General features: G+C 38.3%; 1 long non-coding RNA gene across 1 annotated transcript; it reads left to right on the top strand.

Moving 5' to 3' along the window:
* The first annotated feature begins 1,295 nt into the window (after nucleotides 1–1,295).
* LOC141513102 (uncharacterized) lies at nucleotides 1,296–16,371 on the top strand. The gene is made up of 3 exons (XR_012475710.1): nucleotides 1,296–1,429; nucleotides 3,894–3,982; nucleotides 15,418–16,371. It is a non-coding gene; the product is annotated as an uncharacterized LOC141513102 (long non-coding RNA).
* Nucleotides 16,372–16,761: the final 390 nt, after the last annotated feature.

The following is a 16,761-nucleotide window of genomic DNA, read 5'->3' as shown; positions in this document are numbered from 1 at the left end:
TTTAATAAAAATTCAATTTCAAGTACATTCTTTTTTATTCTTTGAATATTGAAATGTTTGTTTTGTGGGTGATTGCTATAATTATAATAAATGGGGAGAAAAGAATTGTTCTCCTTGCCTGGAATTAGGGAGGAAGGGGATCTTGGCTGCTTTTACACTCTTTGACTTCATTTTTCTTCCAAGATCTGGCTTGCTGCATTTCAGACACTTCAATAAGTCACAGTGAGTTGCATTCTAAGCCTCTGTCTGGTCCCCCGCCTCTTTCCCCAGAGGAGGAAAGCTTGAATCCTCACATCCATCGCAGCTTCTGAGTATTTCATTAGCGGTTTCCCTTTACAACCTCAAAATCATATGAAGTCTTCCCTTGGTTCTGCATTCACTCGGAGTAGGTTCATTCTTGTTTTGTTTGTTTGTTTGTTTGTTTTTTAGGGTTTTGCAAGGCCAATGGGGTTAAGTGGCTTGCCCAAGGCTACACAGCTAGGCAATTATGAAGTGTCTGAGGCCGGATTTGAACCCAGATACTCCTGACTCAAGCAGGTTCATTCTTTCTTCAATTCCTTGGGATCCATCCCCTACATAATTTCCCTCGGCTAGGTGGTGCAATGGGTAGAGTTCAAAGGTGACCTCAGACACTGTCTAGCTGTGTGACCTTGGACAAGGCACTTCGCCCTGGATTGTCACGGCCAGGGCCATCTCCAGCCGCCCTGATTCCTATTGGCCACCGCACCCAAATGCTCTGGAGAAGTCACCTGATGTCATGACATCACCCCCCTGACATCATGATCTTCCAGATCAACGGACAAACGTCATCATGATCAATTTCTCACATTGGCTCCTTGCGTCATTGTTTGTTCAGCTATTCCGCCCAATTAGGGCAGAGGAAGAAGGGAAAGGAACAGCGTTTACTATGTTCCTACTGTGTGCTAAGCCCTTTAACGTCGTCATCTGAGTTGATTCTCCCAACACCCCTGGGAGGGAGAGGCTGTGATGAGGATTCATTTTACAAATGAGGAAACTGAGGCAGGCAGCGCTGAAGTGGCTGAAGCAGAGTGGGATTTGAACTCCCCAATTCGTGTCCAAACCAAATGTCCTTTTCGCCATGAAGGCCTTTGGAGCTACGTGGTGATTTTCTCCACATTTTCAGCCCCGGACCACTTTAAGGGAACTGGTGACTTCCAGATCCATATCCCAGAATCCTTCGGAATGAGGATGTTTTTGTTGTTTTGCTTTTAAACGGGCTGAGACTCCGTTTCCCAGAATCCATCACTCCGGAAGACCAGTTCTCGGGCCTTAGCCCCGCGCTGACTTTTCCATTCCCGTTTCTGATGGATTCTGGGAGTCGTAGTTTCGGGCTCACAGTAAACAGATCCTCGGATTAGGGTTTCAACCCAACTCTTTATTATTATTATTTTTCATTTATGGGAAGCAGGTGAGCGCACGGGGCGGGACCTTGCGCCAGGCCTTGGCTTTTCCGGGCCTCAGTTTCCTCCTCTGTTCAATGAGGGTCCGGAGGGCGTGGGGGAGGTCAACGGCGGCTTCGATGCGGCTCCTTTTCTGCCCCCCGCAGCGCCGAAGGGGGCCCTTAGGGGGCGTGGCTCGCGGAGCTGGGCGGGACAAGGTGAGGGAAACCTGTAAGGTTATAGGCGGGGAGCAGCCGGGAGGCGGGGCCAGGCCTGGGGGCGGGGCCAGGACATATCCCGGGGCGGGGCTGGGGGCGGAGTCTGAAACTCGCCAGGACGGGCGGAGGGCGGGGTTTGGACATCGCCTGGGAGCTGGGGGAGGGGGCGGGACACGACTGACGTCACCCCTTCTTGAAGCCCCGCCCCTCTCCCACCCCATTGGCCGGCCCTCAGACCTCGCCCTTTCTGTTGTGTCTGTCCCTCCCTCAACCTCTCCTGTGGAGAAGAATTTGGAGAGTTCTGGGTTCAAATGCTGATCTGACACTGTTTGCAGACCTCCTCTCTGAGCCTCATCTTCTTCATCCGCATCTCCCAGTGTAATGCCGCTGGAATGCTCTTTCCAGCGGCCACAAGACCTTGACTTCTTGGAAGATAGTCATGGAATTTTTGAGCTGGAATAAAGCATTTATTAAGTGCCTGCTGTTTACCCTGTACTTGACAATGGACATAGAGATACAAAAAATAAGACGACCCTTACTGGTAGTTTATATTCTAAAGGGGCAGACAAGAGTGTGGGTGTATACAAAGAATACATCAAGGAGAATTTTCATCAATGCATATTTAATGTTTTGGAAGGAGAGCACCAGCTTCACTTAAAGGTGGTGCTTGAGCTCAGGAAGACCTGAATCCCAATCCGATCTCAGACAGTTACTAGCTGTGTGATTCTGGGCTGGTTACTTCACCTCTGTCTGCCTCAGTTTCCTCAAGTGTAAAATGGGAATGATAATAATCTCCCAGGGTCATGGTGAAAATCAAAGGAGATATTTGTAAAGCACTTAGAAAAGTGCTTATACTTAATAAATAATATTATAAAACATTACATATGTAATATTATTTAACATCATAATAAAGAAAATATGATAAAATAGAAATGTAATATAGAAATTTTAAAAATACATAAGAAATGCTTGTTTTCTTCCTCTCTTCCTCCCTCCCTTCTTTTTTCTCCTTCCTCCCACCATTCTTCCTTCATTACTTGCTTCTTCCTTCAAACTGATGACTTATTTGCTCTCCTGTGGCTAAATTAGCTGATGATATGAGCCCATGACAGCCCTCACTAGAACTATTGTTTCTTATTCCTAAACCAACAGGTGTCACTATTCTGTGAGATGTCTAGGTGCCTTAAGTACAGCCTCTATAGCTGATGTCCTAGACAGGAGAGGTACAGACTCTCCATTCAATCCGCTCCCTCTATTTGGTTTGTTTGCTGGATTAGAGTTCACTGAGTCCTCACTTGAAACTTCTGTTCCTGGGTCATAATTCTGGTTCCGTCTGAGAAACAATAGATGGTCTCTTTTCCTCAAAGTCCAGAATCTTCTAAGTGCTTCTCATTCTTTTCCTGCTCTTCAGGGAGTCAGCTAAGTCTCCTGGAGGTAGTAAATAGTCTTCCAAGGCACATGCCAGTTCCTGGGACTCTTCTGTAAATGGATGTTGCCCAATCTATAACTTACAAGGAGTCCTTTTCCATTGATCTACTGACTTGTGTGTCCTATAAGCACCAAGATGTCTTAGCAAAACTCTATCTCTTGGTTCAAATTCTTTCCAATGAGCTTGAGCATCTTAACCATCCTCTTTGTTTCTGCCAAGGTTCTGTTACTTGTCTGTAAAGATGAATGAGTCACTGTAAGCTAAGGTTGTTGGGAAGTGGTCAGCTTCCTACTGAGCCGTGAGATACACTGCTGAAGTAGTCTTCAGTCATGCCTCATACCATGTTAGTTTGGTTCAAATCTCCCTCATCTCTTTTCAAGGGATGACTTGGAAAGGGAGAAAGCAGGATTACATTGGGAAATATGGATAATGTTAAAAATAAAATATATTCATTTTAAAAAAGCTTTCTCCAAAGATGTACATAAATTTATATATGTATCTGTCTTGTCAAGTCAGGAAAGAGAAATGGAAATATATTTCTGAATGAAAGGCAGGGATGATCGAGTCATTAATAACTTGAGTTGACTTTTGAGTTTTATGGAGAATGAAAGAAAAAATAATTGGATTTCAGCCTATGTCTCCTGAATCCCATTAGAAGAATCATCGGAATAAAAATTCACTGGTCCTTCAATTTGTTTCTTCAAAAGGATGAGACTTTCTATGTAGGTTTGATTTCTTCTGAAATAAAACCATGAACCTGACTGTTCACCAGTAATGCCATCCTGGTGAGTTAACAAGCTTCAAGGAAGGATCGGCCTCCCATTTCTCTTCTTTCTCCTCCTTCAGTTTTGGTTTGTGAAGACTCTGGTCTTGGCCAAGAAGGATGGAGGAGAATCAATCAAGATGGAACTGTATACCTGCCAGCCAGTTACCAGGTGAGAACCCTAACCCTAATCTTCTCTTTCTTCTAAAAGGCCATCACTTTTCCTAAAAGTGAAAATAGTTTTCTTTCCCTTGTCTTCACCTATTTGACTCTGCCAAGTTATATCCAGAGACCTTCCTATCATTTCTTCCCTCCCAGAAGACTCTGTCCTGGGCTTGGCTTCTAATACTGCGACTTCTATTTCCCAGTGTTTATCCCTGAATCTTTTGTGTAGGCTGGACAAGATCCAGGAATCTATTGGCATTTATCGATTTTTCTTTGTCATTGTTCCTTCTAGTGCTTTTCTTTTTTTATTTTGCACCTTGACTGAAGGTTTTGTCAAAGAGCTGGGCTAATCTATGATCTTCATCTTAACCAGAACTCCCAGATCCTCTTAAAAAGACAGTAGCATTTCCTTAGTCACTGTAGAAGAGGTTATTGAAGCTGGTGTTAACACTAGTGTGAGAAGTTTCAATGACTTCTTGAAAACATTTCATTTATTAAATTATTCATTCTACAGATTTTGGAGACATTGAATATTTTTCATCCTGTAGATGCTAAAAATGAATTATGGATAAAGGAAAGGACAGTTGTACCAACTCACTATTTCCTATAGAAGTTTAATAGATATAAAGCACTTGCCAAAATGAGGGAAAGAGAACTCACAAAATACTCCAACTAATAACTCCTTGATTGCCTATTTCCCTTTTGATTTTAATGTATTACAAGCCCAGATTCTGTGAATTTGTGTTCAACTTTCATTTGACTGGTTCAGATAAGAGTACTGTCCATGTGATGCCTGTTCTCTGTCCCGCCCCCTCCCCTCCTCATGCACTCTTATCATCTGGCCTCTTCAACTGAGCTCAGCTGGACATGTCTTCTAACCCTCTAGCTTTTTTGTGCAATGCCGGTCTAGATGAAGGACTTTACTGCTTTTCATATATATATATTGATATATTTTATATATTTATATTATATTTATATATTATATATTGATATATTGATAATTTTAAGTTTCATGTCTTTTTTAGGTCATCATTGGCATTTACATGGGAAATCTAGGTTTTCTTTCCTGTATTCACACTGCTATCTTAATGAGAACCCCCAAGTCAATAGTTAAATTGAAAGAACAACAGTAAATGAGAAAAGAATGGAACACAGTTGTCATTGTTTCTATGAAAACTTCACTTTTGATGGCTACACATCAGTCTCCAAAATGCCATAGGAAGAAATGAAAATGATGCTATGATGCAGGGGTATTTGGATCAGTTGTGTGTTTGAGGATTAGTGATCCAGGCCAAAAACATCTGTGGGTTGGTTTTAACCTAAAAGGAAATTAATCTGTATTAATGGAAGGAAGTATAGAATCAATCAATCAAATTTTAAGGTGCACCTACTTGTGAGCCCTAGAAAGTCTAGGTAACTGACCTCTGAAGGCCTATAAATTAAGAAACACATACACACACACACACACACACACACACACACACTGTCACACTCACACCCTTACACATTCACATATACCCACATATACACCCATATTTATGAAGTGGACCAGGAGCAATACATGAAACTCTTTAGGCTTGTTTGCCCCAGTGGGTCTTGGGGCATGTAGACACCTAACCTCAATATATCTTTGGGTGTGTCTGTAGTGAAGGCTAATATTCACACAAAATCAATCTTTAGATTTCAAATCTAGAGTTATATCTTTTAGGTCTTCCATTTAGAGCACTGAGATGCAATCAAATCAAAATAATAGTGTGTTATCAGACTGCATACAAGTATAAGCACAACACAAATAACTTCTTAATAAGACAGTTGAAAACTGAAAAATTTAAAGCCTAAGGTATTGATTGGTAACCTCACTCTACAATTATTGAAAATAAAGACTGCAAACTGTCCTGCTTATGTTTTGTTGATTTTGAAACAGTAGTAACAAAAACAATGCAATTTTGGTAGAACTAAATTCATTCTTTAAAGTTTTCTCCCAGCAAGCTGTCTCTCCACAAGAAGATGATCTTGCATATCCCATGATCATATATGAATCCTTGATAGGAATAAGGAAAAATAAAATTAATATCACCAGTCCTCATGCATAGATAGATCCAGATCCAAGTCCCAAATCTGACAAACCTTGACTGTGTGACCCTGGGCATGACATTCAATTCCTGAGTGCTCTAGGCAGCTCTAAAATTATAAATGTAGAGAAAACACCACCCTATATGGATAAATGGCATTTTTCTGTTACATTGAAATCATAGGTCCAGTCCCTTTTCCTGATTACTGATATCAAGGTAGTCATAAACTAGAGATAACCTACGTAGGGTGAATGAAAAAGGGCTCTCTAAATGGCTCGTGTTTGTATAGGGATAATGTGCCCATCCTTCTCAATGATTCAGTACCTTTCAGAAGATTGACCTCTATTCATGTATGGAAAATCAAAAGGACAATGGATGCCTATTGTTGGGAGGGTGACATATATTTGGTTGGGCAGTCTACCAGCACATATACCTAAGACAGGTTCTACTCTATAAATGGACAATGAGCCAGACCCAGAACTGAATAGGAGGAAGAGAGTGTGCCTCATTGCATTTTGGAAATTGCATAACATTTGCTGAGTTTCCATCTTTTATCTTGATTCTTTGGTACAGGTTGGCTCTCTCCCATGTCTGAAATACATTCTCTCTTTCATGTTTGAATCTATTTTTCTTCATAACTTCAATTTAAATGTCATCTTCTACATGGGGACATTCTTTTTTTCTTTTAACTACTAAGCTTTCACCCTTGAAATTACTGCATGTGTATAGATAGACATATATGTGGGTGTATGTATATGTGGGTATCTGTGTGTTACATGTTCTTATAAGTGTACATATTACAGATTGTTTCTTTGTATAGAATGTAAACTCCTTGAGGACAGGCATTATTTTATTTTTGTCTTTGTATCCTTAGCATGTGGTCCAATATCTAGCACTGAATAAGTAGGAGCATATAAATGCTTAAAAACAGAGACCAAGCTATTCCTGACACAATAAGACATATTTTTATTATTGTGAGTTAGTTGACACGAGGTTTGCCAAAGAATCAAATTGTATGTATCTGAAGGATAGTTGTGAGGTATATGGTGGATCTGAAACATAAAGTCAAAAATGCCTTATCTGAGTTATTGAGTTGTTTGTCTTTCATTTGAGAAGAGGACCAATGGCATTGCGGCTGATATGTTGACTTGTGTTCATTTGCAAGAAATGGCAAAAAAGACGTCATTTTAAAAAAGAATGACTAGAAAAGAAGGTGTCTAGGCATCACTCGATCATCAACTGTAGGTCTGGGTGGTTATTTGTCATGAAAATTATGGTGGAGATTTCTCTTGTGTATAGGTTGGATTAGATGGCTGCCAGGGATCATCCCCACTGTCAAATTCTGTGATTATGTGATTTATGAAGCCTTTCTATGTGCCATTGACTCTGTTGGGCTCTGAGAATGCAAACACGGAAGTAAATCATTTTGCACCTTGAAGGTAAGGACGTCCATAGGTATGGGCAAAATAAATACAAGTGATAACATCAGAGGAAGGCACTTGCAGCTGGGGAGATGAAAAAAGCCTTCCAGGTGTGAGGGATAGCCAGTACAAAGAGAGAAGATAGAAGATAGTTTCCTGTCTGAGGAACAGTCAGAAGGCCTGTTTGGCCAGACCACAGGGGATGGGGATGCGAGGAGGGCAGAGGGGCTATGTGAGCTTGGAAAGGATGAGAAGTGCTTCAGATGTCAAACAGAAGAACAATTAAGATGACATGGTTGGGGGCAGCTAGGTGGCGTAGTGGATAAAGCACTGGCCCTGGAGTCAGGAGTACCTGGGTTCAAATCCGGTCTCAGGCACTTAATCATTACCTAGCTGTGTGGCCTTGGGCAAGTCACTTAACCCCATTTGCCTTGCAAAAACCTAAAAAAAAAAAAGATGACATGATCATTGTGCAGCCTAGAAACAATGAAGGTCTCAATAAGGATAGTTGTGTATAAGTAGAAAGGAGAGATGCTACAGTGGTAGGCGGAACAAGATTTGGCTATTGTTTGGCTATGTAGAATGAGTGACAGTGAGTCTAGGATAACTCTAAAGCTACAGACCAGGATGAAGGGAGAGATGGGGAGGAAACAAGAATTTATTAATTGCCAAGTATAAATAGCTTACAAATATTGTCTCACTATTACCCTAGGAATTAGGTTCTACTAGCCCCTTTGTACAGTTGAGGAAACTGAGGCAGGCAGAGGTAAAATGATTTGTCCACAGCTAGTAAGTGTTTGAGGCCATATTTGAATTCTAATCTCCCTGACTCTAGGCCTAGTGCTCTATTGCCTGAGTCTGCTAGTCACAGTAAGCAATGTGATATCTTAAACAGAAACTGGCAAGTATAAAAGAGGGTTGATTTTGGGGGAAATAATTATAAATTGTGTTTTGGATGTGTTGAGTGAGAGATGTATTTAGAACATCCAGTTTGAAAGGTCCAATAGCCAGTGGAATTTGTAAGACTGGAGCTCAAAAGAAAAGACTTGGGCTGGATCTATACACTAGATCAACTTTGGGTGATAATGAAACTCAAGTGAACTGATGAGTTTTCTCACATGGAGAAAGGGTAGCCTGCCCAAGCACTGTCTTCCACAGAAAGAAGATATATGTATAATGAAGGAAGCAGAAGCTTGGGAGTGGTGTTTCATATTAAGTAGAGATTGAGTCAGGAAAAAAGATTGGCATTTTAATCTTCCACATGTGGTCTACTTCTGAATAATATTGCCCAACTGAGTTGATCAATAATGAAGAATGAATGATATCTCCAGAAAGAAGTGTGATTCTTTAGTATTTTTGTTTTTTATTTTCCAATTACATGTAAAGATAGCTTTCAGCATTCATTCTTTGTAAGCTTTTGAGTTCCACATTTTTCTGCTTCCCTCTCTTTCCTCCACCCTCCCCTTGACAGTGAGTAATCTGATATAGGTTGTACATTTACAATCATGTTAAATATATTTCCATATTAGTCTTGTTGTAAAAGAAGAATCAGAACAAAAGGGGGAAAATCAGGAGAAAGAAAAAATATAACAGATTTCTAAAAATGAAAATAATATGCTTTGGTTTGCATTCAGAATCCATAAATTCTTTCCCTAGATATGGATGGCATTTTCCAGGACATTTCTTTTAGAGTGTTTTGGATCATTATACTACTGAGAAGAGCTTAAGTCTATCTTATCTGATCATAACACAGTGCTGTTGTTAATATGTGTAATGTTCTTCTGGATCTGCTCCCTTCACTAGTATCCATTCATCTAAGTCTTTGCACATTTCTCTGAAATCTGCCTGTTCATCATTTTTTATAGAACAATAATAATCCATTATATTCACATAACACAACTTATCCAGTCAGAGCCCTATTAATGGGTATCCCCTCAATTTTCAATTCTTTGTCACCACAAAAAGAGCTGCTATGAATATTCTTATACATGTGGCTATTTCCTCCTTTTTTGTGATTTTTTGGGGATACAGACTTTGAAGTGGTGTTGCTGGATCAAAGGGTGTGCACAGTTTTCTAGCCCTTTGAGCAAAGTTCCAAATTTCTCTCCAGAATGTATGAATCAGTTTACAACTCACCAATAGAGCATTAGTGTCCTAATTTTCTCATATCCCCTCCTACATTTATCATTTTCTTTTTTAAATCATATTAGCCATTCTGATAGGTTTTTAAATAAGTTATTTTAATTTCCATTTCTCTAATGGAAATGATTTAGAGCTGTTTTTATATGATTTATAGCTTTAATTTCTTCATCTGTAAACTGCCTGTGCATATACATTGACTATTTATCAATTGAGAAATAAATTGACAGGGGAGCAGTTTATGACCAAGGGAGAAATGGAGAGCATCATTAAAAGCAAACTGGATAACTTTGATTAAATTAAAGTAAAAAAGTTTTTGCACAAGCAAAACCACTGTAACCAAGATCAAAGGAAATGTAGTAAATTGGGAAACAATCTTTACAACTAGTATTTCTGACAAAGGACTCATTTCTAAAATATATAGAGAACTGAGTCAAATTCATAAAAAAAAAACCAAGCCATTCCCCTATTGAAAAAATGGTCAAAGGATATGCAAAGGCAATTTACAGATGAATAAATAAAAGCTATCTATAATCATTTGAAAAATTGACCTAAAACATTACTGATTAGAGAAATGCAAATTAAAGCATCTCTGAGGTACCACCTCACACCTCTGAGATTGGTCAATATGACCAGAAAGAACAATGATCAATATTGGAAGGGTTGTGGGAAATCTGGGACACTAATACATTGTTGGTGGAGCTGTGAACTCATCCAACCTTTCTGGAGAGCAATTTGGAATTATGCCCAAAGGGCAACAAAAATGTGCATACCCTTTGATGCAGCAATATCACTACTGGGTCTATACCCTGAAAAGATCATGAAAAAAGGTAAAAACATCACTAGCACAAAAACATTCATAGCAGCCCTGTTTGTGGTGGCAAAGAGTTGGAAATTGAATGAATGTCCATCAATTGGGGAATGGCTTAATAAACTATAGTATATGTATGTGATGGGACACTATTGTTCTATTAGAAATCAGGAGGGATGGGATTTCAGAGAAGCCTGGACAGACCTGCATGAACTGATATTGGGCGAGAGGAGCCGAGCCAGAAAAACACTGTACACTTTAACAACAACATGGGGGTGATGATCAACCTTAATGGACTCGCTCACTCCATCAGTGCAATAATCAGGGACAGTTTTAGGGGATTTGTGATAGAGAATACCATCTGTATCCAGAGAAGGAACTGTGGAGTTTGAACAAATATAAAAGATTATTACCTTCAATGTTTTAAAAAATTATCCTATGTACTACATAATTTTGCTCTCTAATATATTATTTCTTCCTCAAGGATTTTTTTTTCTCTCAACACATTCAATTTTGATCAATACATAGCATGGAAACAATGTAAAAGTCAGATTGATTTCTGTGGGGGGAAGGAAGGGAGGGTGGGGGGAGAATTGTAAAATTCAAAAATTTACAAAAAGGATAGAGAGAAACTACTATTGTATATAATTGGAAAACAAAATATTTCAAAAATTTGCAAAAAAAGAAATAACTTGTATTCTTATTAAATTTGACTCAATTCTCTATATTTTAGAAATGAATCCTTTATCAGAAATACTAACTAAAAAAGTTTCCCAGTTTTCTGCATTCCTTCAAATCTCAGTTTTATTTGTGTAAAACCTTTGAATTTAATGTAATTAAAATTATCCATTTTACATTTTACAATATTCTCTTATCTCTTGTTTGGTCATAAATTGTTCACTTTTCCATTGATCTGACAGATAAACTATTCCCAGACCTCCTAAGTGGCTAAGTCCTTTTATGTCTAAATCCTGTACCCATTTTGACCTTATCATAGTATAGGGTGTGAAATGTTTGTTTATATCTAGTTTTTACCATAACTATTTTCCAGTTTTCACAGCAAAACTCAAATAGTGAGTTCTTATTCCAGAAGTTGGAGTCTTTGGGCTTATGAAACAGGAGATTACTATTGTTTCTTTTACCTAATCTATTCCACTGATCTACCATTCTATTTTTTGGCTAGTCTCAGTTTTGGTGGCTGCTACTTTATAATATAGCTATTTAGATCTGGTACAGCAAGGCCAGTTTCCTTTGCATTTTTAAAAATAATTTCCTTGATAATCTTGAACTTTTGTTCCTCTAGATGACTTTTGTTAATATGTTTTCCAGCTCTATAAAATAATTATTTGGCAGTCTGATTGATGTGGCACTAAGTAATGTAATTTAAGTAGAATTGTCATTTTTATTATATCAGCTCATCCTACCCATGAGCAATTGACATTTTTCTAATTGTTTAGATCTGATTTTGTGTGAAAAGTGTTTTGTAAATAGATTCATCTAGTTCCTAGATGGCAAGCGGACTCTCAAGTATTTAATGTTGTCTACAGTTACTTTAAATAGAATTTCTCTTCTATCTCTTGCTGCTGGGCATTGTTGGTAATATATAGATATGCTGATGATTTATGTGAATTTATTTTATATCCTGCAACTCTGCTAAAGTTGTTAATTCTGGATTCTCAAAGTATACCATCATGTCTTCTGCAATGAATGAGAGTTTATTCCTCATTGCTTATTCTAATTCCATCATTTTTCTCTTCTCTTTTTGCTAAAACTAACTTTTCAAATACAATATTGAATAAAAGTGGAGATAAAGGACATCCTTATTTCACCCCTGATCTAACTGGAAGTCCTTCTAGTTTATTCCCATTACAAATAATGCTTGCTGATGGTTTTAGATACATATTGCTTATCATTTCAAGGAATGCTCTATCTATTCTATAATCTCTAGTGTTTTTAATAGAAATAGGTGCTGTAGTTTGTTAGAAGCTTTTTTTCAGCATCTATTGAGATAATCATATTTCTGTCAAGTTTTGTTATTTATATGGTTAATTATAAAGATTGTTTTCCTAAATTTGAACCATCCCTGAATTCCTGGTACAAATCCTACCTGATCATAGTGTATTGTCCTAGTGATAACTTGTTATCTCTTTATTATTATTTTATTTAAAATTTTTGCATCAATATTTATTAAAGAAATTGGTCTATAATTTTTTTCTCTGTTTTGGCTCTTCCTGGGTTTAGGGATCAGCCCTCTGTTAGTGTCATAAAATGAATTTTGCAGAATAGCCTTTCTTTTTCAAATACTTTACAGAACTGGAATTAATTGTTCTTCAAATGTTTGATAGAATTCACTTGTAAATTCATCTGACCTTGGAGATTTTCTTTTAGGAAGCTAACTGATGGCTTGCTCAATTTATTTTTGTGAAATGGTGTTATTTAAATATTTTATTTCCTCTTTTGTTAATCTGAACAGTAAGGTGGTGCAGTGGATAAAGCACTAAACTTGGAGACAGGAGGACCAGAGTTCGAATCCAGCATCAGACACTTGACATGTACTGGCTGTATGATCTTAACTCTTATTGCCTCATATTCAGGTCCATCTCCAGCTGTCCTAATTGGTATTTGGTCACTGGATTCAGATGGCTCTAGAGAAGAAAGTGATACATAATTTTTTATGACATCACATCAAAGTCAACTTATGCCCATATCCTCTAAGTATACTCTTTTCTAATAGAGATACAGTTCTCAAGATTTACAAGTACCATCTACCTGTGGAGGACATAAACAACTTAATCTTAGTGAATAACATTTTTCTTTCTTTTCTATTTACCTTTTTAGCATTTTTTGAGTCTTATATTTGAAGATCAAATTTTCTGTTCATCTCTGATCTTTTCAAACTTTCCTGATGAAAGTTTGAAAGTCCCTTACTTGGTTAAATGTCCTTTTTTTCCCCCTCCTTTGCCCTCCAAAATATCATACTACAGGTCTGCCAATTCTTTAATGTTGAAACTGCCAAGTACTGTATAATCCTGAATGTGGTTCCCTGGTATTTGATTTTATCCTTCTGACTTCCTTCAGAATTTTCTACTTCACCTGATAATTCTGCAATTTGGCTTACAATATTCCTTGGCATTTTCATTTGGTGATCCCTCTCAATGATGATTTGATCCTCTGGTTCTAGGATAATAGCAGGTTTCCTTGATGACTTCTTGAAAAATGTCTTCCAGGCTCTTTTTTTTTTTTATCATAACTTTCAAATAGTTCAATAATTCTTGAAACATCTCTTATGTTCCAGGTCACTTATTTTTCATTGGGGTTTTCTTCAATATTTTTTTCAAATTTTTTTATTTTGCTTGACTGATTCTTGATGTCTCATTGTGTTATTAGCTTCCATTTGCCCAATTCTGATTTTTAAGGAATTATTATCTTCAGTTAACTTTGGCATCTTCTTTTTCATGTAATCAATTTCATTTTTAAAGAAGTTGTTTTCTTTTTCCATTTGGCCAACTGTATTTTTTGAAGGAATTGTTTTCTTCAATTTTTATGCTTCCTTTTGGCTCTCTCTTGCATATCTCTCATTTCTTTTCCTAATATTTCTACTAGACTTTTTTAAAAAAGCCATTCTGAGCTCTTCCAAGAGGATTTTTGGGGCTTCAGAGTAATTCATGTTCCTCTCTGCAGCTTCACATAATTTCCCCACTGTCTTTTCTGAAATTGTGTTGTGATCTTTCTTGTCACCATAGTAGCTTTTTATGGTCAGGGCTTTTTTTCTTTTTCTGTCATTTCTTTTTAGCCTAATTTGTAGTTTTTAAAGTTCAACTCTGCTCCTGGGCCACAGGGCCTACTGTTCCAAACGTCTTGTGCTAGGGACCAGGGACCTGCTCGCTGACTTTCTGTGTTGGGGCTTCAGGTGCTAGCAGCTTGCCCACTGCACTGGAGTTGCCCAGCCTATTTGTGAGGACTGAGCAGGGGTTCTGGCACTCACAATTTACTTTCTGTGCTGAGGCTGAAAGCTTCATAGCTGGCCTGCTATGTGGCTGGCCTGTTGAGCCCAGACCCAGGGGCTTCAGGTACAGATCTGCATTGCAGCTAAGAGCCTCTTGCTGGCTTCCTCTTCACCTGTCTGTGCTGGGTCATGCTCCCCCCTACACTTCAGTCAAACCCACCTTTCCTGAAGCCCTTCCAAGATATCTTAAGCTGGGAAAATTGGTCCATTCTGTTTATAGTGGGTTCTTTCACTCCAGAATCTGTTTAGAGGCTTGATTGACATTGTATCTGAGGAAAGCTGGGAAGAGCTTAGCACAGTTCCAGGCTTCTCTCTGTCAATTTGGCTTAATCTAAGAAGTGTGATTTTGAAATGTAAAGGGCACATTTAACTTGGGGCTAAGTGTGGAAACTGATTAGTAAGGTAGACTTTGAGTAATAAAGTTGTGTACAATATAGCGAGGATGAAGGAAGTAAAATGCTAAGTAGAACCTCAACATGTAGTGCTCCAAACTCTTGAGACTCATTTCTTCCATGAAACACCAGCTGTGTGTTCCTTAATTTCCTGACTAGCTTCTTGAGAATAGCTTGACTAGAAACTTTGTTCTGGAGAAATTGAAACTCCTAGTGCCCCAAACTTCCCCCATCCCCATTAGGCATACTTTGGCCTCCATCTCAACTAGGCTTCAGCTGTATCCCCATTCCCTTCCTGGCCATCTCTTTGCTGGCAGCCTTGCTACTACCTCCTGGCCTATTTGCTGGTCTTTGAACTATTATCAAATCCTTTCTATAACTGCACATGGAGTGGAGGTATCAACCTGTTTCCCTGCAACTCCACTCACCATTCCCATAACTCTCCCTTGCATGTGTTGTCATTTACTATTAGAAAACAAAGTTTTTGAGGGAAGGGACTGTCCTTGCATTTGTGTTTGTGTCCCTAAAACTTAGCAGAGTGCTTGCCACAGAACAAGCCTTAACAATTTCTGGTGAGATGGAATGTTTTTTGATATTTCAGACAATACTGACATTTCAAGATATGGCTGTCAACTTCACCCAGGAAGAATGGGGTCTCTTGGAGCCAGCTCAGAAGGACCTGTTCAAGGATGTGAAGCTGGAGAAATATGAGAACTTTGTCTCCCTTGGTAAGGATGACTTCTTTCTCCTGAATCATCTGATCCTTGGGATTTCTTGGAATTCTCACTTTTTACATGTTATGGGAAGACTGATAAATTTCACTGAGTTTTAACTTCATGTGAAAGCATAGTCACATCAATAGCTGTAATATAGAAAGATCCCTAAATCCTTTAGTGTTATCTTTGCTACTTATTTCCTACTGTATATTCATCTAGAGTAAAAATTCTTAACTATAGTCCTAGTATAACTACTTGAAAAGGTTCCATCTTCATAGTAGAAAGTGTGTTAAAATGAAATAATTTTCTTCGATCCAGTTCAAATTCTGTCATTTGTCCACAGAATACAATACAGAGTATATTCTTCAGAAATACTTTCCAGTGTGTCCTCTATTCCCCAAAGAGAAAATGGCCAAGGTTGAATTCTGAGGTATCTTTCCATTCTCAGCAATTTTTCAGTTATTTTTCTTGCGAGCAGGGCTTCCAATTTCCAAAGGAGATGTCCTCTCAGAGTTGGAGAAAAGAGAAGTACCAAGCCTGCCAAAGGGAGAAATTCCAAGAAACCCTTATATAGGTGAGTGTAGCATCATGCTAGATGATTGTAGGTATCATTCCAGCCTATCAAACCAGTAAGGAACCTTTCCTTGAAATGTTGGAGTGGTCCTTTTCCTTAAAGGGCCAAGTCACAGGGAAACATTCCTGACTGTCTCTTTGGAGCTATTTCATCATCTTTTCCTGAAAAAAAGAATCACTGTTTTTATTGTCCTGACCTCACCTTTCCCTTCAGCCTCAGAGAAATAGGTGATAATTTTTTCCTGGTGCTAATTCTTCTACCTGTACTGTATCCTTTCTTTTCATTATTTTTTAGTCTTCTTAAAGCCTTAGTGCCTCCCTTTTCTACAGCTTTTTTCCTTGTGCTTTCAGATATGGATGAGTCTGACTTATTTATTTTTTATGAAAGATTTTATTTATTTTTGAATTTTATAATTTTTTCCCCTAATCTTGCTTCCCTCCCCACCCCCCACTCCCCACAGAAGGCAGTCTGTTAGTCTTTCCATTGTTTCCATGGTATGTACTGATCTAAGTTGAATGTGATGAGAGAGAAATCATATCCTTAAGGAAGAAACATAAGGTATAAGAGATAGCAAAATTACATAAAAAGATAAGTTTTATTTTTTTAATTAAAGGTAACAGTCTTTGTTTAAACTCCACAATTCTTTCTCTGGACA

This window comes from Macrotis lagotis, chromosome 1 (assembly GCF_037893015.1).
Source record: "Macrotis lagotis isolate mMagLag1 chromosome 1, bilby.v1.9.chrom.fasta, whole genome shotgun sequence".
In the NCBI taxonomy this organism is placed as follows: Eukaryota; Metazoa; Chordata; class Mammalia; order Peramelemorphia; family Peramelidae; genus Macrotis; species Macrotis lagotis.
Note: the sequence above shows the minus strand (reverse complement) of the source record. Positions and strands in the feature narration are given on the sequence as shown.